This window comes from Protopterus annectens, chromosome 5.part0 (genome assembly GCF_019279795.1).
Source record: "Protopterus annectens isolate FY-2018-M chromosome 5.part0, PAN1.0, whole genome shotgun sequence".
Lineage (NCBI taxonomy): Eukaryota > Metazoa > Chordata > Ceratodontiformes > Protopteridae > Protopterus > Protopterus annectens.
The window spans coordinates 268,315,653-268,340,909 of NC_056735.1; positions in this window are offsets into that span (position 1 = coordinate 268,315,653).

The window sequence follows — 25,257 nt, forward strand, 5'->3', positions numbered from 1 at the left end:
TATTCTTTAACATAATAATTCTTGAATCCTTTCATTTTAATAATGTACACTGGTAATCTCCTGAGATGTATTAAATTGTTTTTTTTAATAATATAAAGATTATAGCATTATGGAGAGATAATGGACATGAAACTATTGCAACTTGTCTATTATGTGATAATAGATTGTTTGAGAGAAAAATGTTATCAATATTTGTCTTCCATACCTATATAAATAATAAGTAAATTGAAGTGAGTTTGTTTCCTTTGCTCTACATATGTATATATATATATATATATATATATATATATATATATATATATATATAAATATATATATATATATATATATATATATATATATTTTTATTCATCAGAATTTAAAACAATTGTTAAGTGTATGACTGAAGGTGTGATTCTCAGCTTTCTATCTGTAGTGGAATATTTGTCTGATAAAATAAAATGAAATCACCACCCAGTATGACTTCACCTTTCATGTAACAGGCTATAGGGTTTAAGTAATTTTTTGCATCTTTAGCTCCAAACCCTGGAATCCAATAAAAGTTCACCAACAAAGCATTATATAGCTATGTCAAGAATCTCAATGGCAAAACTCAGATCTGTTCTGAGTTACTGCACAATGGCACTAAATATACAGACCCAATTGATATTGGCAACATCCTGGCAGATAGGTTCAGTGCTAACTTTACCCCCTTCTCACCCCCTAAAGGGCCCATCTCTATACCAGAAGAATGCAAAGTTCCTGTAATCATGGCCGCACAGGTAAAAACCTCTCCAAAGCCAAGAACACAGCATCCATGGGACCTGACAACATCACAGGCTGCATTCTGCATAAACTACAGAATGAACTGGCACCCCACCTAAGCACCATGTTCAATCATAGCCTCACCTCAGGCTTTGTGCCCACTTAATAGTGCACAGCTACGGTTATCCCACTCCACAAAGGGGGAGCCACCATGGACCCCGGGAACTACCGCCCCATTAGCCTGAAAAACCTGGTCTGCAAGGCCATGGTACGTATCATCATGGATCTTATAAACAAAGACATTGGTAATCTCCAAACTCTGGACCCCACCCAGTTTGGGTTTGTAAAAGGCAGACCATGTCTCCTAAACCCAACAGACTTCTCTGAAGCAGTCACCAAAGCCGTAAGACGAGGATAAGGTGGTTCACACAGCCTATCTAGATCTCGTCAAGGCTTTCAACACCATCCCCCACTCTGGAATTATAGATAAACTCACTAAACTAAGTATAAATCCCTATGTCACAAGATGCGTTGCCAAGTGGCTCACTGACAGCACCCACACTGTGAAAGTAGCAGACTCCAAATCCAACTTCAGACCAGTGACAAGTGGAGTATCACAGGGTTACATCCTGGCTTCTCTCCTGTTTGGTATATATTTCTCTGAAGTACAGGCTAACACAGAAGGTCTTTGGCTAACGAAGTTCACAGATGACTGCAAACTAGGAGCTATAATCGAAACTCCTAACAATGTGGACATCCTACAAAAGGGCCTCACTGAGACAGATGCCTGGTGTCAAAGCCATGGCCGCAAGCTCAATGCCAAAAAGTGCATTGTCATCCCCTTTGGTAAAAACTCTGTACCCATGAACTACCATATAGGCGGTAGTCTACTTAACACCGACAGTTTGTTAAGAGACCTTGGGACACAGGTGGACAGTAGTCTGTCCTTTGATAATCACATCACCAGAGTGTTCCTCTCTACTCGTCACTCATTAGACCCATTATAGAGTACAACATCCTTTTGGTATGTACCTGACAAGACATCTACAACAACTGGAAAGGCCACAGAAATACCTCATAAAGAGGATTACCAGCCTCAAACAGATGCCCTGAGCAGACTGTCTCAAAAAACTCCAGCTTTACTCAGTTGCATATCACCTACTCAGAAGCGATCTCGGCCTAACATACAAAGCTATGTCAAACCCAGAGCTATTGGACATGCTACACTTAAGGAAATCCCAATCCCTCTGAGATACATGCTCTAGGGACCTAAACCTTGTCACCACAATAAACAGAACATGCTGGAGGGATAGATTCCTGTCCCAGAGACTTCCCATACTCTGTAACAAACTACCTATCTATACCAAACAAAAGTCCTCATTAGCACTTTTCAAGAAAAATCTTGATGATTGGATGGGAAATAGGAAATTCACCATGGGGATCACTTATGTGGCTGTGCTCAACAGGGGCACAGGAAAATAATTTTCTTGGGTGGCGAAAGCCAGGGTACCTTTATGGCTAGGCTTATATAGGCCCTAGGGCCAATAGCCCTAGTTCTTACCTATGAACCTATGAACCTATGAACCAATGTCTATAGTTTCTGTTCCACTCAATTATAACAATGTTTAGCATACCATTTTTGTGGCATCTTTTATGTTAGGCATTACTGGTGAGTTCTTCAATAAAATAAGGGTGCCTCTTCTTTTAGCTTGAACGCCAGAACCTGCTAAAACCAAATCATTCTTTAATGAAAGTTTATTTACATCTTTATTAAGTAAATGTGTTTTTTGTAGAAATACTATCTGAGCTTTATGTAATTGCAAGTATTTGAATAGTCTCCCCCTCTTTACTGCATTATTCAATCTATTTATATTAATGGATGCGCATTTAAATCAGACATTTATATGAGAGAAAAAAAATGCAGATATAATGAAATCACATTTATGTACAGAACTTATTATATACTTTATTTATAACAATATGAAATCGTCAGCTATGTACAAAACTTTTGAAACAAATAAAGAAAATGCCTAATAATATAACCCTAAAAATTGTACTGTGGAATAATGTATTCCTAGTTTGTTGCAAAAGACAAACAAACTACCTCTCAAACTCATCATTAGACTAACAATGTTTAGCTCATGCTTCTGATTCATATTAATGTGGTTCATTCCTTTAGTATTCATAATCTTTTTAAGTTTTTTATTAATTTTTCATAAAACATAATCACTACAAAATTTGTAATCAGAAATATACATACACATTTAAAAGTAAGGGGAAAAAAACAACCTAATCTTATAAGTACAGATACAAAGAAAATAACTATTTACAAGAGTGTCCATCAGCCTTCTAGTCATTCTTGTTGTTGCATGTCTGTTCATTTCCAGAATGTTTTTTTTTTTTTTTGCTTGTCAAGCAGTTCTTTAAAATTTGTCCATACATCGAGGCAAGTGGTAACTCTGTTCATTCTCAATCTGACTGTAATAATTTCTAGATGAGTTACTTCGGTTGCTAAATGTATAAATTCTTTAAATGAGGGAGTAAATTTATTTTTCCAGTTTTGAGTGAACACTATTCTGGAGATGGTCAGTACAGTCCACAATAAGTTATATTTCATTCTGTTAACACAAGTAGAAAGAGGAGTATTAAAAATAATTAAATGATTTAGATAAAATAAATATATCTCTAAAAAATGCCTGTAAAAAAGATTTAATATTATTCCAAAAAGGAATCAAGACAGTACAATCAAAGAACATGCACTGCCAATCTGGTTTATGTTCTTTCTTGCATCTCCAACAAAGTTGCTTTTTTCTCATACATCAATTCAATTTTATGATGAGTGAAGAAGGGCCTATGTAAAAACTTCCATTTTAAACAAATGCCATCTAAGGGAAGTAGCATAGTTAGATGATAATAGAAATATTTTTGTCTTCTTCACTCAGTGCTCTATTATTCATTTAGGTAAAATAGTTCCAATATGTATCATTACATATTTTAGTTCCCTCTTTACCACTTTATACAATTTGGACAAGAGACCATGTCCCAAGGAATTTTGTTGCCATAAAAATATGATATATTCAATCAATTTTAGAACATGACCCCTTAACATTGGTTGCATTGACTTAATTTTCCCTTCTATATATAGTCTAAGTATTCATCATCTTAAAAAAGCCAGTCAGTGAATTACTATGAATAAGAAAAGTTAAACAGGTGTTCAGAATCTTTATTTTAAGTTGATCAAACTAAATATTTTGACAGTCATCTTTCCCTGTACCTCATATTATCTTTGTGGTCTACTATAGGGAGGAAGTCCTTTGTTATTTTCATATTTATTAATTTATAGGTCAGATGATTTTATATTTTTTCTGTTTTATTCACTATGTATAAAGTTGTTCCTAGGATCATAAATTAGTACCAGGCTAACTGCCCTTGTGGACCATTCCAAGCCCAGCCAATTACCTATGGAAGAATCAAACCCTGCACCATTTGCTTGTAAGGTAAGCACCTTAACCACTATGGCAATCTCACACCCTTGTACACATGTTTATATTCTTTAGCTATGCATATTTACTTATTCTGATCTCATTCTGCTTCTGTTTGTATATTATATCTTGTACTGTTTCTATATTCCTAGGGTTTATATTTTAGCTATAATCATACCTCTCAACCTGGAAACATTAAAAATCTGGACAAAAGCCCTTGAAACGTAGGTACAACTGGCCAAAAATTGGGACACTGATTAACATAAAATGTGCATACATAATCATGTAACCCTGCTCACTCCAATGGACTTGTGGGATACCAACATAAAGATTGTCTGCCATTATTTATTATTAGTTAGTGATCTCCTTTGAATTTCAGGCTTCATATCCCTCAGAAAATATACAATAATGCAAAACCTGTTATTCTAGTACCTATTTGAGTATACAGGAGGAGCAATATTTAAAATCTGTCCCGATTTCTGGGCCTTTGTCCCACCATTATTTTTGGCTTTGTCCAGATTTCTTGCTCTGAGAGATTAATGTATTAAGGTATGATCTCACAGACTTCTTCAGCTAAGGAAAAGAAACAACAATAAGAATAATGTAGAATATGCTTGATGGTCATTGCCACCCATTACCCATTAATGCCACTAAATGAAGATTCTGAATGGCTAAGGTATAGGTCTTAACTTCAATGTGGTGGTATTGGTCATCCATAACAATCGCACATAAGAAAGGCTGATGTGAATGACAAGCTAAGCCACCGCAGGCTGACTTTATTACAATTACCTTATTTGTCCACAAAAAAAAACAGTTGTGCAGTATCTGAAGCAACCTTTAAACTATTACAATTGTTTTCAACAAGTTCATTAAAAATTAAATGTATAGCATAACATTCAGTATTATTTATGGGCACATATGAGAAACAATATGATCATGTAAAAAGCCACACTGGCTGAATTACATCACTGTTTTTATTTTTATTTAACATTTGTTAACTGGAAAAGTCCGACTTGGAACAAGCTAATTTTCAGCAGAGGTGCAGGGTAGGAACGCTCCAGACGCATGTCTTTGTAACATGAGAGGAAACTGGAACACCCAGAGGAAACCCACATGAATGCAGGGAGGACATGCAGAGTCCACACAGAAGGCACCCCAGCCGAGAACCGAACCGGAGAACCTTTTGCTGTGAGGCAACAACGGTACCACTACACCACTGTGCTGTCCTCAAAGGCATATTGTAAAACATTACCAGTTTGCCTAGATACTGTAAATATGGGAGGAGGATGCAAACCACCAAGAGAATATTGCCTTCCATCCACATCTGTGGGCATTGAACAATCTCTGTTGCTGTTACATACACTTCTGCATTATTTCAGTCTGACACAACCTGTGTATTAGTCCTTATCTCATAATGATATCTTTCATATGTTAAACAGATATTCCTTTTTTAACTCAACCAAACCAGAGGCTTCTTAAAATACAACATTACACCATCTACTTGTGTTTTAAGTCTACTTAAGTATTAAATAGCCCACTCCATCCTCTTTGGTTAGCAGCCACTGCAAGTTGCGTGATGATGTCAGCGGCAATGAAAAATTGAAAATGCACTTTTGGCTTGAGTTAATGACCCATTTTTTTCTCCTCCTACAGTTACTAATACAGATTACATGAATAGATGTATGCTTATAGCAGCATTACACTATTACTTATATTTAACTATAACTACAGGCATGTATTGATTGCACATATTATACATTCACAACTTCTGTTTTAAAAGATGATCAGTTAATAACAGTTAATAACAGGTAACTAGATTGCTTGTCAACCTCAGTTTGGCTGTTACACTTGCTATAGATCTAGTCTTATCTTATTTGTTGTCGATTTCTCATTTGTTTCACATGTACCAGTTACACTCTTTCATTTTATTGTCCTCTTCATGCTATAATAGCTCATCTTCAGAGTATTGGTGATGTAGGTAGTATGTGCTCTCCTTTCCCCATCACTCAACCACTATGATTCCTGGGCACAATATACCACTGTCCTTCACTATCACCTGCTTTCAGTGTTCCTTGCAAGTTCTTGTGTGTCTCAATTCATTATATCAGCTATGCCAAGGCAGTAAAAAAAATCAGTCATGCATGCCCAAAGTCCATCTGGACTTTTACTAATCGTTCAGTGCATATGGCAGTTGTTTGAATTACATTACTTTTGCTCAAAGATATATTGTAAAACATTAGTGGTTTGCCTGGATGCTGTAAATACAGGAGGAGAATGCAAATCACTTATTTATACTTCTAGAATTAATTTGGGTGGCATACGGTAAGAGTACAATAAAATGAAACTGTCCCAACACACCCTACAAAGTGTGTTTACTTATGGGAAAACACACATGCTGACATACACATGCAAAACCACAAACTTCTAAGTAGAAGAGCAGAATGTTCTGCACACCCTTTTGACTCCTATTGCACATTTAATCTAACAACCTTTTATGCAGCAAATGAGTTACAACTTACTCTGATCTTAATTGCAAGCAGCTGTCACAACTGCTTGGAAGGAACACCATACAAACCTAAACGGGGCATGGTTCAGCTCTTTAACACAATTTTATTGTATGCTAGTTATTGCATTGCACCACTGCCAATGATTTTTGAGACTTATATTTAAGGAAGCAAACCCAATTCCACCATTTGCATTTGTGTCCACGAGCTGTCATTAGGAACTTAAGCCAAGCTAAATCAAACAAACAACAAAGATCTGCACACAACATTAGAGAAAGGAAAGCTTTCACTATCTACTTTTCAGGATAATTATCTACTTACCTGTTGTAAACATCTAAAAAATCCCTTTAAAGATTCAAACTTTCCATATAAATTGTTCTGAGATATTAAGTTTTGTTATCATTAAGGAGACAATAACAGAGAAACACAATCCACATTTTTTATCAGAAGTATCTTTCTATAGGCTAGTATATAAAATATCCTTTTGGTATACTGCAAACATTCAGAACTATTTAATAACTGACAGTGGTTTAGAATGCAATTCATTTTCTTTTGCTTGCTAACTTCTATTCATTGACATCTTAGCATATGATTCAAAATATTATGATTATTTACTTTTAGATAGGAAGAAGTAATCTGGACATTTCTTAGAATTTTCAGAACTCCCACAGCAGCACAGAAGTGCTCATGTCTCTAATTAAGCTGCTTTAAGCTGGTTCTCATGACAAGTGCTTGCAAAAGAACAGTTTATCAAAAACATTCACGAGTGAATCCAAGCCACCTCTGCATTATACATCAATCCCTCAGACCTATCCAAACCACTAAAAAACAACAGAAAACATTTCAAAGTATGTTAACCACTAAAAAGTTATTGTATTTAAAGAAATAACATTTAATGATTCAGTAAGCACTATGGTTATGAGATGTTTAATATAAAGAAAACTGTCATTTTTTTAAAGGAGACATAGCATATAAACTTGCATTAAAATGTGACACTTATGTGCGATCCAGTTTAACTTGTAAAAGTGTGAATGTTACTCTAATTATTTGATAAATATTCCAATAATAACTTTTATATATGTAAGAAACTATATTTTTTATACTTTGATGATAACATAGCATAACTTTCCTGGGTGCTATTGCATGTCAAGTATACTATCAGTAGCAAACATTCAGAAATATGTAATAACTGACAGTGGTTTAGAATACAATTCACCGTATTTTGCTTATTATTTAACTTGTATTCTTTGACATCTTAGCATAAGATTCAAAATATTATAATTATTTACTTTTAGACAGGAAGAAGTTACCTGGACAGTTTTTAGAATTTTCAAAACTATCAGAGCATCACAAAAGTACTCATTACTGTAAGTTGTTTTAAGCTTGTTTTCATGGTAAGGGTTGAAATGCTTGCAAATGAATCTATATCAATCCCTCAAACCCTTCTAAACCACTAAAAAAATAACATAAACTATTTCAAACTATTTCAAACTATTTTAACAACTAAAAAGGTATTGGATTTAAAGAAATAACATTTAATGATTCAGTAAGCACTATTTGTATGAGATGTTTGATATAAAGCAGACTGTCCTTTTTAAAGAAGACATTGCATATAAACTTGCATTAAAAGAATGACAGTTATGTGTGATTCAGGTTTAAATATATATTCTTTATACTTTGTTTATAACGTAGCATATCTTTCCTTGGTGCTATTGCATGTCAAATATACTGTCAGTCACACACTACTGGACCATTTTAAGAATTCAGAATGTAACTTAACATGCCTGTTTAGTGTAATTTGTTGCATATTGTATTATATTTAACAGCATATTACTCAACTATGCTTAGATATCAGAAACGGTGCCACCTAACATAAGTTTCATTATACCAACGATTATCTTTCAATAACATTAATAGATTAACTTTTTAAACTTTAAATGAAAATAAGTGGCTTTAATTTCATATATAGCTAAAAATGACAGATGCCATTGCCTACCCTGTGTCAGTACTCATCAATCGCTCCTTAGTAGAGGCCAAAATCCCTGATATCTGGAAGATATCCTATGTAATCCCTCTCCACAAAGGTGGCACTTCCACAGAGCTCTCTAACTACAGGCCCATATCTATACTTTCCCCTCTAGCAAAGATAATGGAAAAATGTGTTCAGAAACAGTTTATGCAACATCTTCTCGTCAACCATCTATTGGCTGATACCCAACATGGTTTCAGACCTCTCCATAGTACTACCTCAGCCCTTCTTGTCTTCTCTAATACCATAAACACCTATCGAAATAATAATAATATCTCCTCTGCACTATTCTTGGATCTGTCCAAAGCCTTCGATATGGTGGATCATAAACTTCTAATTAACACACTGCATTCGCTCTGTTTGGATACTATTTCCATACAGTGGTTTAGTTCCTATCTAAATGGCAGAAAACAGGCAGTTTTATGGCAGACTAAACTCTCTACTTTACTACCCAATACTCTGGGAGTCCCTCAAGGATCCATTTTAGGGCCACTGTTATTTTCCATCTTCATCAATGACTTGCACACAGTCATACCTAATGCCAGATGTATTCAATATGCAGACAACTCCACGCTGATATGCTCTGGAACAACCCCCTCAGAGTTACAATTATCAACCCAGTCTACTTTTAGCAATATAGAAAACTGGCTTTCTAGTCGTTGCTTGATACTTAATCCTAAAAAAACAAAAATGTTGTTGTTTCCACCGACTAAAAGGTGTAGCTCCATTAACTTTACGATCCAAGCCAAGGATAGGACCATAATTTCTCCGGACTTCTCGACAAAATTATTAGGGGTAACCATAGACAACAATCTAAAGTTTGATATACATGTAAACCAAATGATTAAAACCATCAATAAGAAGCTAGGCTCGTTATATAGAATAAAAAGCTTCTTGACCCCCCAAGCCAAAACTGCCATTGCTCAAACTCACCTTCTCTCCACACTCTTGTACTCGTCCCCTTTACTTCACAACATTAGTAAAACTGTCATGAACAAGCTCACCAACTGCTACAATCATATCGCCAGGTTTGTTACTGGGTCACCATATAGGACCCATCATTGTACCAATTTAGCCTAGCTCAACTGGATTGAACTACCAAACCTAATTTCTTACAACCTACTAGTCCTGACCCACAAAATAATATACAACATCGACTACACTCCCTCACTCAAAAAGCTGGTTGCCCTTTGTAATAACCCACGACCATTGAGGTTATCCAACCGTCTCCTCATCCAGACATGCAAAACTAATAACTCAGTTGGGGACACCTTCTCACCAACTCTGCAGGGAGAACTTGGAACAAACTTCCCCCTGATATTACCTCTCTCTTCAATTTAAGTCAATTTAAAACTAAACTAAAACTACACCTGGGGTCAATACGTACTTGCCATTGTCTAAACCCGGGCTAGCTAACTCTCTATTTAACATAGTTCCCAAGCACCTGGCTATTTTCCTATGCTAATTTTTCTAACATTCTGTATAAATATGATGGAATAACTTATTTGGTTCTGGTTTGAATTGTATTTGATTATGTGTCTTTTAAAAGTTTTTGTCATGGCTGGAGCTTTTCTCCCCGGGCCTCCGCTGAAAATGGATATGTATCCAGTCGGATCTTCCCGGTTAACAAATGTAAAATAAAATAAATAAAATAAATAAAAATAAAAGAATCAAACGTTTAAAAAGGGAACATGTAACCATTTGAAGTAGGAAAAGAAAGAAAGAAATGATTTACCTTGTAAAAAGTAATATTCAGCACCTGTTCAAGTATTTCTTTACATTAATATGAATTCATATTCATGAATTACTTTGATTTTCATTTGGTTTTCAGTTTTTTACTGTTTTTGTCTTTTATTGATCAGCCATCTCTTGTTGCATTTCTCTTCAAAGACGTTGATAGATTCCAGTCCATTTTTTCAGTTTTTTCTAGGATTTTATTTTTCTGTATAAAGTCCATTGCATCTTCCAATATGTTAAAAATCTTCTTTCCTTCTGGAAGGTGAATCCTTATTTCTGCTAGAAACAAGATTTGTGCTTTATTATTGTTTTTCTTTTAACAAGTGGCACACATGCTTTTCTCTTTGACGTCACTAATGTTAAATAGTCATTGTCAAATCATATAGTATTTTCTTTAATTTTAACTGGAAAATTAGTCCATGCAGCTTTTAACATTAAACCCTTATCTTGACTTAGAAAAATCTTATAATCACTAAAGGTGTTTTTTGGAAAGTGATCTATGTGCCCTTTTGATGCCAAAGGAAAAGGCTTCAGGCAGGTTCAAAGCTTTATGCAGCCAGGTATTACAGAATTGAATCATACTGTCTCCTTCTTCTTTTTCAGGAATCCTGTAAACTCTGATGTTATTCCTTCTAGATATGTTCTGTAAGTCTTCTATCTTTCTCTACAAGCATACTGTGCTGATTGTAACTGTTAATGTAACTGAGATTTTTGTAAACAAATGCTATGATACTATATATTTACTACTGTATAACTTTTTCAATGTAAATAATCTGTGTGTATATTCTTGTAGAAACTGATGTTATCATGTTGGAGCTTTTCTCCCCGGGCCTCCACTGAAAATGGACATATATCCAGTTGGACTATCCCGGTAAACAAATGTAAAATAAATAAATAAATAAATAAGACATTCAGTGTTATTCTCATTTTCAAGTAATCTTCCATCATAATCAGACAGTGCTTCTTCTATACTCAAGATTTTTGATGATTGTTTAAAAGATTCACTCAGCACTTCATCTTGTATTTTTACATTCCTCTTTAAAATTGTTTGCTTTCTAATTTCTGTGTCTTTACAGATAACTTATTGATATAATTCAGCATAGCCTGTATGTCTTTTTTTCATTGCATTGTCCTGTACACTGGGCTAACAGTGGGTCTTTTTGGGACAGTTTGTTCTTTCTAGTTTTCTTGATAGGAAAGAGCAATTAAAAGAGTTTCAAACTTGTTATTTTTTTGTAGTAAACCTTTCAGCAGATGTTCAACTATAAATCCATGAAGTTTTGAAATGTTTTATTTGAGGTTTTTAGTAAAAATCCTGTCAGAGATGTTAAAATGAAGTTGAGCTAAAAAACAGTTCTGTTAACTGCTCGCCATCCTGGCCATGACCCCCTGCACACATTTTGCTTTGTCTAATAAATAAAAATTCAACAGATGAGATTGCTACTAGCCAACTAGAGCTCAAAATATTCTTGACCTGATACAAATGCAGTATCATTATGCAAAACTGCACCAATAACTCCAATGATTTCCATTCTAGGTGTCTAGGAATCTATCTAGAGGATACATAGGTTCATAGGTTGGTACTAGGCTATTGGCCCTAGGGTCTATACAAGCCTAGCCATAACAATTCCCTGGATATTTCTTCACACAATATTTACTTCTCTGGACCCCTGTCTAGCAGGGCAACTGACATGATCCCCGGGGTGAATTTTCTATCTCCCATCCAATCATCAAGGTTCCTTTTGAAGAGGGCCAAGGAGACGCTCTGCTTGACATGCATTGGCAGTCTATTCCAGAGTATGGGGAGTCTCTGGGTCAGGAACCTATGCCTCCAGCATATTTTGTTCATTGTGATGACAAGGTTTAGATCCCTGGAGCGTGTGGCTCTGAGGGATTGGGATTTCTTTAAGTGGACCATGTCCAACAGCTCAGGGTTTGACATGGCCTTGTATGTTAAGCAGAGATCGCCTCTGAGTAGACGATATGCAACAAAGTATAGCTGGAGTTTTTTTAGATGGTCAGCATATGGTATCTGCTTTAGGCCTGTGATTCTTTTAGTGAGGTATTTCTGTGGCCTTTCCAGCTGTTGCAGATGTCTTGTGAGGTACATACCAAATGGGGCATTATACTCTATAATGGGTCTAATGAGGGATGAGTACAGTGGGACAATGACCTCCTTTTTTCTGGATGAAAAGCCCTTAGTGATGTGGTGTGCCACATAGAAGGCTTTCCTGACTGTTGTGGTGATGTGGTTATCAAAAGTGAGACCACTGTCCACCTGTGTCCCTAAGTCTCTCATCACACTTTCGATGTTTAGTGTATTGCCACCTATGTGGTAATTCATGGGTACATGTTTTTTTTCCAAAGGGGATAACTATATATTTCTTGGCATTAAGCTTGAGCCTATGGCTCTGGCACCAGGCATCTGTGTCTGTAAGGCCCTTTTGTAGAATATCCACATCAGTTGGGGATTCAATTATGGCTCCCAGTTTGCAGTCATCTGCAAACATTGTTAGCCAGAGTCCCTTAGTGTTGGCCTGTACTTCAGAGAAGTAGATGCCAAACAAGAGTGGTCCCAGGACTAAACCCTGAGGTACTCCACTTATCACTTGTCTGGAGCTGGATTTGGAGTTGGCTACATTTACAGTCTGGGTTCTGTCAGTAAGCCAGTTGGCAACCCATCGAGTGACGTAGGGATTTATGCTCAGCTTAGTAAGTTTATCTATGATTGCAGAGTTGGGGATGGTGTTGAAGGCCTTGGCAAGGTCCAGATAGGCTGTGTGGATCGCCTTCCCCTCATTCCCAGCTCTGGAGACTGATTTGAAGAAGTCAGTCAGGGTCAGGAGACAAGATCGGCCCTTCACAAGCCCAAACTGGGTGGGTTCCAGTGTTTGAAGGTTGCCAATGTCTTTGTTTATAAGTTCCATGATAATGCGTTCCATGCCCTTGCAGATCAGGCTTGTCAGATTGATGGGACAGTAGTTCCCGGGATCCAAGGTGGAATTCCCCTTGTGGAGTGGGATAACTCCAGCTGTATGCCACTCAGTGGGCATGACGCCTGAGGTGAGGCTATGATTAAACATGACACTTAAGTGAGGTGCAGTTCATTTTGTAGTTCATGTAGTACACAGCCTGGGATGTCATCTGGTCCCATGGATGCTGTATTCTTAGCTTTAGAGAGTGCGGTTTCTACCTCTGTGGTCATGATTATCGGAATTTGGCAATCTTTTGGTATTGAGATGGGCCCTTTATGGGGTGAGAGGGGGTGAACTTGGTACTAAATCGATCTGCCAAGATATTGGCAATATCCTTGGGATCAGTATATTTAATGCCATTCTGTTGAAGCTCAGAGCAGATCTGAGTATTGCCATTTAGATTCTTGACATAACTATAGAATGCCTTGTGGTTGTCTTTGGAATCTTTGGCAATTTTATTTTTGTAACTAGCTTTTGAGGATTTTATGAGGGATCTCAGCTTCTTACTGAGGCTGGTGAGGGAGTTTTTTGCATCCTGGGATTTTCCTCTTTTCTGCAACAGTTTCTTCCTTTTGTTGTATAGTTTGTTTATAGGAGGGGACCACCAGATTGACTTCCTTTTTTTGGAGGAGAGCATCTTAGTTCTATCTGGGATGGCATGATTCATGCACAAGTGGATGTGCTCGTACAGTGCCTTAGTGTAGGATTCTGCAGTCGAACTTTCAGATCCTGTCTGCATGGGTGTCATGAAGTTTGCCACTTTTGACTTCAGTAGCATGAAGTTGGCTTTGGAGAAGTTTTTTAAGGAGGTTTCCTTACTGGGGGGTGGGGTTGGGATGTGGATGTCAAGGGTGATTTGCTTATGGTCAGACCTGACCAATGAGGGGGTGACCACTGGTGTGGAGCATTTATCTCCAATGTTGGTAATGACCAGGTCTAGGATATTGGAGCCCCTGGTGGAACAATGGATTAATTGATCCAGGGCATTGGAATTTATGAATTGCAAGAACCGTTGGAAAAAGGAGTTGGTACCCAAGTAGTTTTCCCAGTTAATGGCAGGGTAGTTGAAATCACCCAGTATTAGAGTGTTTGAAGAAAACGTAGCTGTATTGCTGAAGGCTCCGAGTATAAATGTAGAAATGTAGTAGGAAAAAATCCTCGGTTCTACCACAGCTGTAAAAATATTAAAAACAGACTTTAATCTTCAGTAAAAACAACAAAAAAAGGAGCACAGTAAAATTCCTGGATAATCGCTTTCTGCTTACTAGCCTTCATCATATCATGTGTCTTGGCTGTGCTTACCCTAGATTTAGAATAAATCAATCAATGTTCCAGACACATAGTCATAACCAATGGAAACTCATTAGTTTGCATACAGCACATCTCCTGTTTCTTGCTGTGAGACAATCATTATTGTATCTCAAAGTATCAACTGTCTGATACCCTAGTGGCAAAGCTATCCAATAGCAACAAGGTTAATGATTTACACACAGCATAAATCCTGCTTCTTGCTACATCCAATCATATTTATGCCTTCAGATATCCAATCTACAATTTTCTTGCCCTGCAGCTATCCAATACCATTGAAGGGACTAAGTTCCTTTAGTTGCCAGAGCATATTGTCACTCAATTCATTCAGCAATATGCAGTACTTCACAAAAGCAAGTAGCACATATATTACAGTTTTATAAGTGCCAGCACTAGTATTCTTGTATATAAATTCCTATTATGTGCATGATTCACAGTATAACAAATTAATACATATGCCCATGTGGTCTTCAGAGTGATATACTTTATGCCTCCTGAAATATTCTTAGCTATTTGCTCCTTGTTCTACAAAAAATCCTGCCTGGTCACAAATTCAGCATAGTATAATGCACCACAAAGAGTGTTTTCACTGCTGCATCTTTCCTTATTTTTATTAGTCTCTACCTTAAATAATTAGACTGCAAATTATGTAAATATATTCGCAGAACAACATGGCAAAGCATAAAATATTTCGTAGCTCTTATATTCCATTACCATAATAATTAGCTTGCACCACAAAGGGTATTGTAAATAATCACTGCTGCAACTTTCCTTGTTTATACCAGTCTCTGCCTCAAATAATTAAACTGCAAGTGATGTAAATAAATTTGCAGAACAACCTGGCAGAGCATAAAATAAATTGCAGCTCTTGTATTCCATTGCCATAAATTATCCATTTGCCATTAATCTTCCTTTCTAGAAGCTGCACTCAGTTTTCTTGCTTTCAGCAGGATCGGTTTCAATGGGGCAACACTATTCAGATCTGGTGGACAGTTGGCTCTCAAATTAGTTATCCAGCTGGATTCACATAATTCAGTTCTGTTTTTAATATCCCCTTCCCGTAAACTCATGGGAATTATTTCCACTGCTCTAAATTTAAAGTGGTGGGTGGGATTACCGGAAACATGCGCTGCAAGAGCATGAGTGAGATCCAATTTCTTAATATCTCTAAGGTGATGCAGGATCCGATTCTGCAGTCGAACTTTCAGATCCCGTCTCCATGGGTGTCATGAAGTTTGTCACTTCTGACTTCAGTAGCATGAAGTTGGCTTTAGAGAAGTTTTTTAAGGAGGTTTCCTTACTGGGGGTGGGGGTGGGGGTGGGATGTGGATGTCAAGGGTGATTTGCTTATGGTCAGACCTGACCAATGAGGGGGTGACCACTGGTGTGGAGCATCTATCTCCCATGTTGGTAATGACCAGGTCTAGGATATTGGAGCCCCTGGTGGGACAATGGATTAGTTGATCCAGGGCGTTGGAATTTATGAATTCCAAGAACCGTTGGGAAAAGGAGTTGGTACCCGAGTAGTTTTCCCAGTTAATGGCTGGGTAGTTGAAATCACCCAGTATTAGGGTGTTTGGTTGTATCTTAATATTTTCCAGTATGTTTATTAAGGTGTAGTGAGAATCTTGGGGCATGGTGGGGGATCTGTAGCAAGCTATAATTTGGATTGCAGTATTACCTAGTGTTAGTTGCACCTGGAGAATTTCAGATGCATTTTGTTGGGCAACTAGCCTGGAGGTGTGAATATCCTTGATGAATATGGACACTCCTCCACCTTTAGTGTTTTGGTCTTGGTTTTGTGGCCGAAAAGTGTGGTAAGAGTTGTAGCCTGGTATTGCAGGGGTGCTCTATGGAGCCTTGAACCAAGTCTCAGTTACTGCACAGATATCGATGTTCTCCATTTTTAGGAGTGCCTCGAGAGAGTGGATTTTGAGGTTTAGACTTCTAGCATTGAGTAGCATTACATTTAGATTTTGCATGCTTGTATCTGTTATGGTGGTGGTTTTGTCCTTTGGACCTTGCCTAAAAAAGGCACTATAGGGGTGGCAAGAGCTTTAGCCAGTAACCTGAATCCCAGGGGTGACAGGCGCAGACCATCTCTGGCAAAGCATCATGGTTTGTCGATCATGTCTTCCCAGGCAGACAGATACATGATCTATGACAAATATGGAGACACCACCACAGTTGCCATTAGGTCTGAAGACATGGTAGGCACTATACCCAGATACAGAGGGAGTTCTTTCCATCATTTAAACTATGTTTCAGTTATTAGACATATAAAGAACCCTTCCAAGTGAAGGAATACATCAAGACCAGGCAACTTGTTTAAATTCTTGGCATTGAGCAGAGCCATCTTAATTTAATACTGTTTTGATATTGAGATGTTTGCTGTGTTCACATGTTCATTAACTGAACCTTTCCTGAAAAAGGCACTGTGGGGGCACCAATGGCTTTAGCAGGAAAGGAGAAGCCATTGAAGGAAAGGTGCAGACTACCCTTGCACAGCAAGTAGGCCTGTCAAGCATCTCATTCCATTCTGATGCATACAGGATCTCTCCATAATGACAACAATGAATTAGCCAATTGTTGAAGCCAATCATCTTTTCATTATACATATGTATCATTTAGTGAAAAGAGAGGATTTTGCTCAGTACTGGGATCTTGCCTACATTTCTGACATGCATAGAAAGAACAAGTATGTCTCTCTGCATCTCCCACTGAGTTTTTTTTTTGTCCCAACTCTTTCATATCCACATCACCCACTGCCATGTTGTAGTTGTTTTTATCTAGAGCAAGTATCCTAAGGGACCTTGACATGCCAGAGATCCTGGCACCTGAAAAACAACTCACTATCACCCTGTCTTTATCCAGTGTTGTGAAAGTGGATTATGTTTGTAAGTCACCAATCACTAGAACATTTTTGTTTGTGGAGTCATCTAATGTACTGGAATTGAGGCCCTTTGTCTCACTGTGACTCTTTATTAAAGGTGAGATATTATGTGATGTTTCATTTTGAGGATTACTGAAACTTAATCCTTACTGGTCTAAAATGCTTAGGTAAGGATTACTTTACATTGCAGTATTTGACATGACATTATGTGTCAGGGTTGGGTGCGTATGGTGCATGTGGTATGTTAGTTAAATGCTCACTCTGCGTTTTTTTGTGAGAGTGAGGCCTCCATATCTCTTAAATATTTACAACTCTCATAAACAATGTTATTTGTAGTTAAAAAGAATTCATTATCTTAAGGCAATTGCTATACTGCTATAGCATATCTAATGATATGAAGAGAGACAAGTAGACTGACCTTTCATTTTGTCCAGTGAGGAGTATAACTTAATTTGATTTACAGAGAACTGCAATTGAGATTACAGTCAGAAGAGATAATTATCAGTCAAGGGGTAAATATTGTAGTTTTATAGAAACATGAACATCTATTAAAATAAAATACATAACTTAGGATATTAGGTAGTACTGTAAGCATTTGGCACCTGTGTGGCACTGTGAGTTAAGCCTATTGCCTTTACCTCTTTCCTGAGAGGAGTACACAGAGGTCACCAAGTGAGCTTCACAGGTCACCTTCCAAAAGGTGACCTTCATCATCCTACAGAGAGACAGTCCTGTGGACTCTTGGGAACCTAGCAGTAAGTACAGTTGCTGGTGCAGAGTGTGGTGGCCACTGTCTCAACAAACTCTTCACCATGACTTATCCTGTAAAAATAAAATAAAAAATAAAAAACTTAACAAAAAAGACTAAAAAGAAAAGGCAAAGAAAAGAAAAACAAATGCAGCAGATTATTAAATGTCTAGGATGTATGGAAGCATCAAGGACCATAGCTGTGCAGAGGAGTGGGCGGTACCAGAACACAGAGCACAACAGGATTCTGGCATGCTGGAGCAAGCTCAACAGGAGATGGCACTGGAGACAGGACAGGGCAGTAGGAGTTCTGAGAGGGAGGTTTCAACCTGATAAGTCATCACAGTGACAGGATAGTGCAATATAATTGCACTAACCCTACTCCCTGAAGATCTTAATATACCTCCCAACACAGGCCATGCTATTTGTGTCTTTTGCCTTGGCCCTTGGAAAACATAAAAAAGCAGCAATGAGCACTGACTATTCCTGAAAACAAATAGCTTAGCCACGTGGCATAAGTAACCTTAATATCTCCTCCCAGACCAGGGATGAGTAGGAAGAAGCATTATAATGTCAAATTGGGCTGATAACACATTGCATATTGCCACAATTCAGCGACTGTTCTACTAAATCATCTCATTAACAAAATGTCTGCACCGTATGGACTATTTTAGCATAATAAAAACTGAGGTAGACATATTTCATTGCACTAATTTATGTAGTATGCCACAGACTGCAAATATCCTGCTCAGTGTCTCCTGTGCATGGTACATTGCACCACCAGAAGTATCCAAGTGGGTCAGTAGAACTCCAAACACAGTTTGATAATATAACATGATTGTGATAGTGCAAGTTACATGCCCCATCTGTGCCACAGACTGGGAGCTAGCTACTGTTCCAAGTATATTCAGCTTCACCTGCTACACACCACAGTAGACACCATTGTAAGTGGTGTGCTACCTACATTCATGGAATCAGCATGCCAAGTGCATGTTGCTAGCAATGTATGCATCAACAAAGCAGATGATCCTGTGCATGCAATTCTAGTATAAATCACACATGTGCCAGATGTGCGAATCATGGCTATGACTTAAATGGTGTACAGACACGTTGTATATAATACCCTGTCCACAACATACCACCTGGCAACTAATGAACTAGAAACCTTTTCCTTTGATATATTATATGCCATATACAGCAGCTGAAGTCTTAATAGCAATATGGGTGCAGTCAATGGCCCCCCTGAAATGCACAGCTCTGTGCATCTGCATACTCAGTTTATTTATCACCCTAGAATGTTTTATACATTTTATCAGAAAAGCATGCAACTGGAAAATTGCTGATGACTAGAGCAGTTGACTGGAATTGCTCTATCTGATCTGGAACTGCACTGTGTACACCAAAGCTGCAGCTACCTCAGTTGGCATCATGGTTAATACCATATCTGGCACCTCCCACTCAAACAGAGTAGAGGCAAAAAAGTCATCTATAGGCAAAGAACTATTATGTAGTCTACATAATAGTTGTCTGCTATTTTTCAAAAGCAGTATAAAGCATCATAATTTGTAGTAAGGTGCCATAGTAGCTCCTGCTGCAGTTTCTAACACACATGCTGCACACACGCTCACACACACACACACACACACACACATTCACGCAAATGCTCACATACACATACATGAATGCACAGACACACACAGTGCAGATGGTCTCTGAAATTGTTTAAGCAGCCATGATTTCAATCACAGCTGCTTAAATTATTACTGATACTGCTTGCAACCCTGTAGTTGTAAAGAACAACTGGTACTTGCACCCTCTAACAAACCTCATACCACTGGCTCAATGAATGGCATTTAGGCAGCCACACTCAATATCATCAGTTTAAATGATTAAACTGACTATTATCAGAGGCCAGTCAGCATCTTTTCTAAAGTACCAGTCATATCCCCTAACAGCTTGCACCTGGGACAGATGACCCTTTGCCCCACCTCAACTATGGCTTTGAGGTTTTCCTTTTGTCATAGAAAATTGAATAAAATGTTTGTTTCTGACCTTGCAATGAGTTAAGGAAGACCACTTAAAAAAATCAGTCAGAAACTTAAAAAATTTACAGACGTCAGTAATCTCAAATGAATATCTATTGGGGATCTATGTCAGGACAATCATTTTAATAACTTAAAATATTATTAAAACTAATATATTATGAAATATTATTGTACTACTATCAGTAGCATTAGAATTACTGAGAATAATACTGAACTGTGCAAAAAGAACTACCAAAATTTTCTGAACAGCACATTGCAACAAAAACAAACTATAGGATTTTTGAAACAGGTAGAAAATATGCTCACTTCTCTGGAAATCTGATGTGACTAGAAGACTCTGAAATACTACAAAGTGTAGAAAATTCATTATGAAACTATTTAGGTTTGTTTTCTGATACCAATGCTTATTAAACTATATAACAGTAAAGATCAAACGTATGCTAATCCAACATGTGGGTAACATTCAAAACATAACATGAAGTGAAACAAGAGAAGCACAGTCAATGACTTACTATAATTATAAATGCAATTTAACAATTTAATCTTGAGAGAAATATGGAAAGACTTAAAATCTGTGAAGAAAATGGCAAACAATAAAGAAAGATGTTCTAATAAAATACATTTCAGCTTATTAATTGCACTAGAGGTGCAATTTCTATTTGTTTAACTAACCCAGTTTATGTACGTAATCCAAGTATCAGCAGTGGTCTTCCAGAATTTAAAATATTGCCCAAAAGGAAGCTATCAGTAACTTTACCCTGATGAATGCCAGTCTTGACTGAAACCTGTATATAAATGAGATACCAAAATGTCAAGTAGATTTACCTTCCACGTCTGGTAATGATGTTCTAAGAGCCCAGCCCGCACCACAGATGATTTGTGCCAAGCATGATCTCTCTTGAGGGAAATGCATACCATATGTAAATAAATGGTCCCCACCAAGTCCAGAAGTAAACATTCTCTATCTTGCAAATGTAATGGGACAGGTTGCCACATGTGAATAGACTTAAATAGTGTAAAAACAATAACATGGAAAGTAATATAAACATAGGACTCCCAGTTCATTGAAGAAAGCTTCCTCAATATCCAATTTTTCCATTTCTGCTTCAGGTCCAGAACATGCATAGAGACAGCATAAACCATCACGTTATAAAAAGTGAAGTGACTGAGCCAAAAATTAGGTTTGTGACTGCAAAGATGAAACAACATTATGATATCTGGTATTCTTAGGGTGGGTTGTAGTTGACCACACAGGAAAAAACTGTAGATGAAGAAATTTATTGAGAGGACCACTGTATATACATTCTATATAAGGCTTGGTCCTATTGCACTTTCATTTTTCATAAATTCTTTAGCCATACTGTACATAACTGGTTTGAACTCATTGAGACCAATGAACTGATGGCCATACTATACTACTTGATGAGGAATTCCATATTCTAGTAAGAAGCCTTATCTTAGTTCTGAAGTTGCTTCTTCTAGATACTTTTTTATACATGAAAGCCAGCATTGGTGGCACGGGGGGATAAAGCCCTGTCTACAGCCCATGTGTCTTGAGTCTGACTACTGGCTCGGGATGTTAATGGCACTGGCAGGTGAGGATTTACATCTTCATCCTGGGAGGAAGTTTGTGGTGGAGCAGGATTCATGCAGGTAAAATCCCTTAGACAAGGGAGAAGCATTGCAGTGAGCATAGTGTGGGGCAGGCTTATGACTAACCGAGTCATGACTTGGTGGTAACCCTTATTAGAAGTGCACAGGAATGTGCACTTACAGGGGAGAGCATAGTGAGTCCCTGCACTGATGTGAACAGCCTGTACCTCAACCAAGTGGGATTAGGAGCATTCACAAAGGATCTCAGTGCCTAGATGCCAGCAATAGCACACACTCCCAGATATCAATCAGAATGATGTACCCTCCAGACTGCTCCCATCTATCAGGTCTGGCAATTCCCCACTGACATGTTAGGAATGGGCTTCAGTCCGATAGGGTGAGGATTGATGGTAGGCAGCCAGACAGGGAAAATATCTAGAATTTATTTTTTCATATTAATGTTCAAACATCTCAGAATTCCCAGTTTTGGTGGCAGCATTAGGCTTTAAATAGGTTCTATCATATTCTATAACCACTAATTCTGGACATAACAAAATAAGATATGGGTCTTCTCTAACTCTCAGTTAATGCCATCAAACTGAAGCAACAATGTGGTGATATAAATACAGAATGCTGACCCCACCTTTCTGTTGTGAAACCACTAATTTCCTTTGACTTACTGTGGGGATGCCAGAATCCCAAAGAACATTCAAAACGATTCCTTTGACATTGTTTCACTTTAATAGGCAATAATAGGCGAGTTGAATGTCATATCACAAGCATAATTTTATTTGTTGCCAAAATTTCAGCCACTGGAATCTTGGCCACATATGGAAATTATATGCTTTTCCACAGAGCTACTTCAAACTGAAACTCCTCTAACACCAGTTGGTAATCCAAATAAAACATTCTGGTCTAACCACTTAGCATTAGGATATGCTCTTAGTGGGCAGTTTCTCTGTTGCCAAATCTCTCAAACAAGGAAGGTTTTATGGATGTCTGTGCTTCTCCCAACATGTAGCCCGATCCCCTGACTACACAGTACAACTGGAGGGTCTCCTTGCTACAGTTTTGGCCTGTGGTGCTTTCCTCAGGTCTATATTACATCCACGAATGCTTAAATGTTCGAATCTGTAAAGGTGGACCTTTAGAGATAGAACAGTTAAGCATTTGAATGTCCTTAAAAATTAAAAAAAAAAAATGCACGTGAAAAAAAAACTAAAGGGTTTAAGCAGGGGGGCAAGACCCCCTGCACCCCTCACACCCCCTGCTACTTAAATATACCAACTCCAAGATAGCACTACAGTGTAGGGAATGGGAAATTTCCCATTTCCGCACTGTAGTCCACTGAAGTGCGATTTGGGAGTTGGTATATTTAAGTAGCAGGGGTGGGTGGGGTGGGGCATGCAGGGGGGCTTGCCCCCCTGCTATAACCCTTTCATTGTATTTTTATTTTAAATTTATTTTTTTACAACTTCGAACATTTAACTGTTTGATCTGTTAAGGTCTACCTTTACAGATTGGAACATTTAAGCATTTGTTGTTGTAATATAGACCCGCTTTCCTCATAAACACAGCAACAAGTCTAAGGAGTGGACTTCAACATAAATCCTTATCTCCCTACCTGTTTGATCAACTCCACCTTTAACTGAATAAGGACTGCTCCTGACATTTATGTGGTGTGTCTCTCTCACCTTTATGCTTCTTGTAATCTTATCTCTACCTGATACACTCTCCATAACCTGTCAGATCATCTTGTCCTCCCTCTTCACTCTCTCTCTCCCATTTTGAATTATGTTCCTTCTCTCTCTGTACCCCCACTGCTATATTTACTAACTCAAGACCATAGTATTCCTCTTACTCTGCTGGTCTGTCTCCATCTTTCTCTCTTGCTCCCTATCGCTTTCTCTCTCCCTTCTAACTTTGCTGCTCTGAAATTGCCTCCCTCTTTTAGCACTCTAGCATCCTCATCTTCCTCCCTCTCTAGCAGGTGCTGTGACCAAACTTTTACTGATTATTTTCACTGAGTAGTTGGGTTTAACTGTTTGATTTTGCCTTACTGTACTATGCTCAGCTACAGTCGTCTACCGTACCCCTATTTACACTCACTCCCACATCACTTCCTTTATAGTTTAGCGCAAATCCCTAACCCCACCAACCAATTTCTCAGTAGCTCCTCCCACCTATACATAGCCACTACTACCTCACCCACCACATCTGCACATCATATATTGCAAAATAACTAATGGCTTACTAGCAATTCTTAATTAACTTATCTGTCTAATTACTGTGAAGCTTCTCCTTCCTGTAAACTCCTGCATTCCATTCTAATCTTATTAACTTAACTCAGTATTCCCTTTTAAACATGAATTACTTCTTCTATTGTATCACTTAATTTCACTGCCTATAGTTATCCACATCTTAATGGCTTTCTGACATACCTCCCCCAAGCTCCCTTATAGGTGATAGCAATAATTTATTAAACACACACACACACACACACACACACACACACACACACACACACACACACACACACACGCACACACACACACACACACACACATACACACACACACACACACACACACACGTATATATATATAAACACCTACTTGATGGACTTCATATCTTCTTTCTGCACCTTAGTAGAGAAACACAGATTACTCTTTGGATACTCTGTCATGGCAATATTTGCACTATTAAAAAACTCCAGAAAAATTGTTCTTATAATTTTCACACTACCACTGTTACAATGTGAAGACATTCAGTCCATTCCTGGATCACTTCTGCCTACTTCACATCACCTTATATCACTCAAATCAAAAACTTCTCACTGCTATTTCAGATTTTCCAGCATCAACAAATGGGTCTACCTTTAATGTTAGCATCACCAAAACTTATCCAAACTAACTGCTATCTCTGAATCTTGGCTAAAGGAATCCTACCATATTCTACATTATATCTCCTCCAATTATTCAATTTTCACTGACAAAAGAGATACTTTCCATCATTGTGATAGTGTGGCAGTATTCATTAAAGATTATGCTAACGTCAGTGCACTTTAATCTCAAGGACTGACACCACCACTGATTTATTTATTTAGTTATTTATTTAACGTTTGTTTACCAGGATAGTCTGACTGGACAACAGGTGTCCTTTTTTAGCAGAGTCCTGGAGAGAAAGGCTCCACAAGATT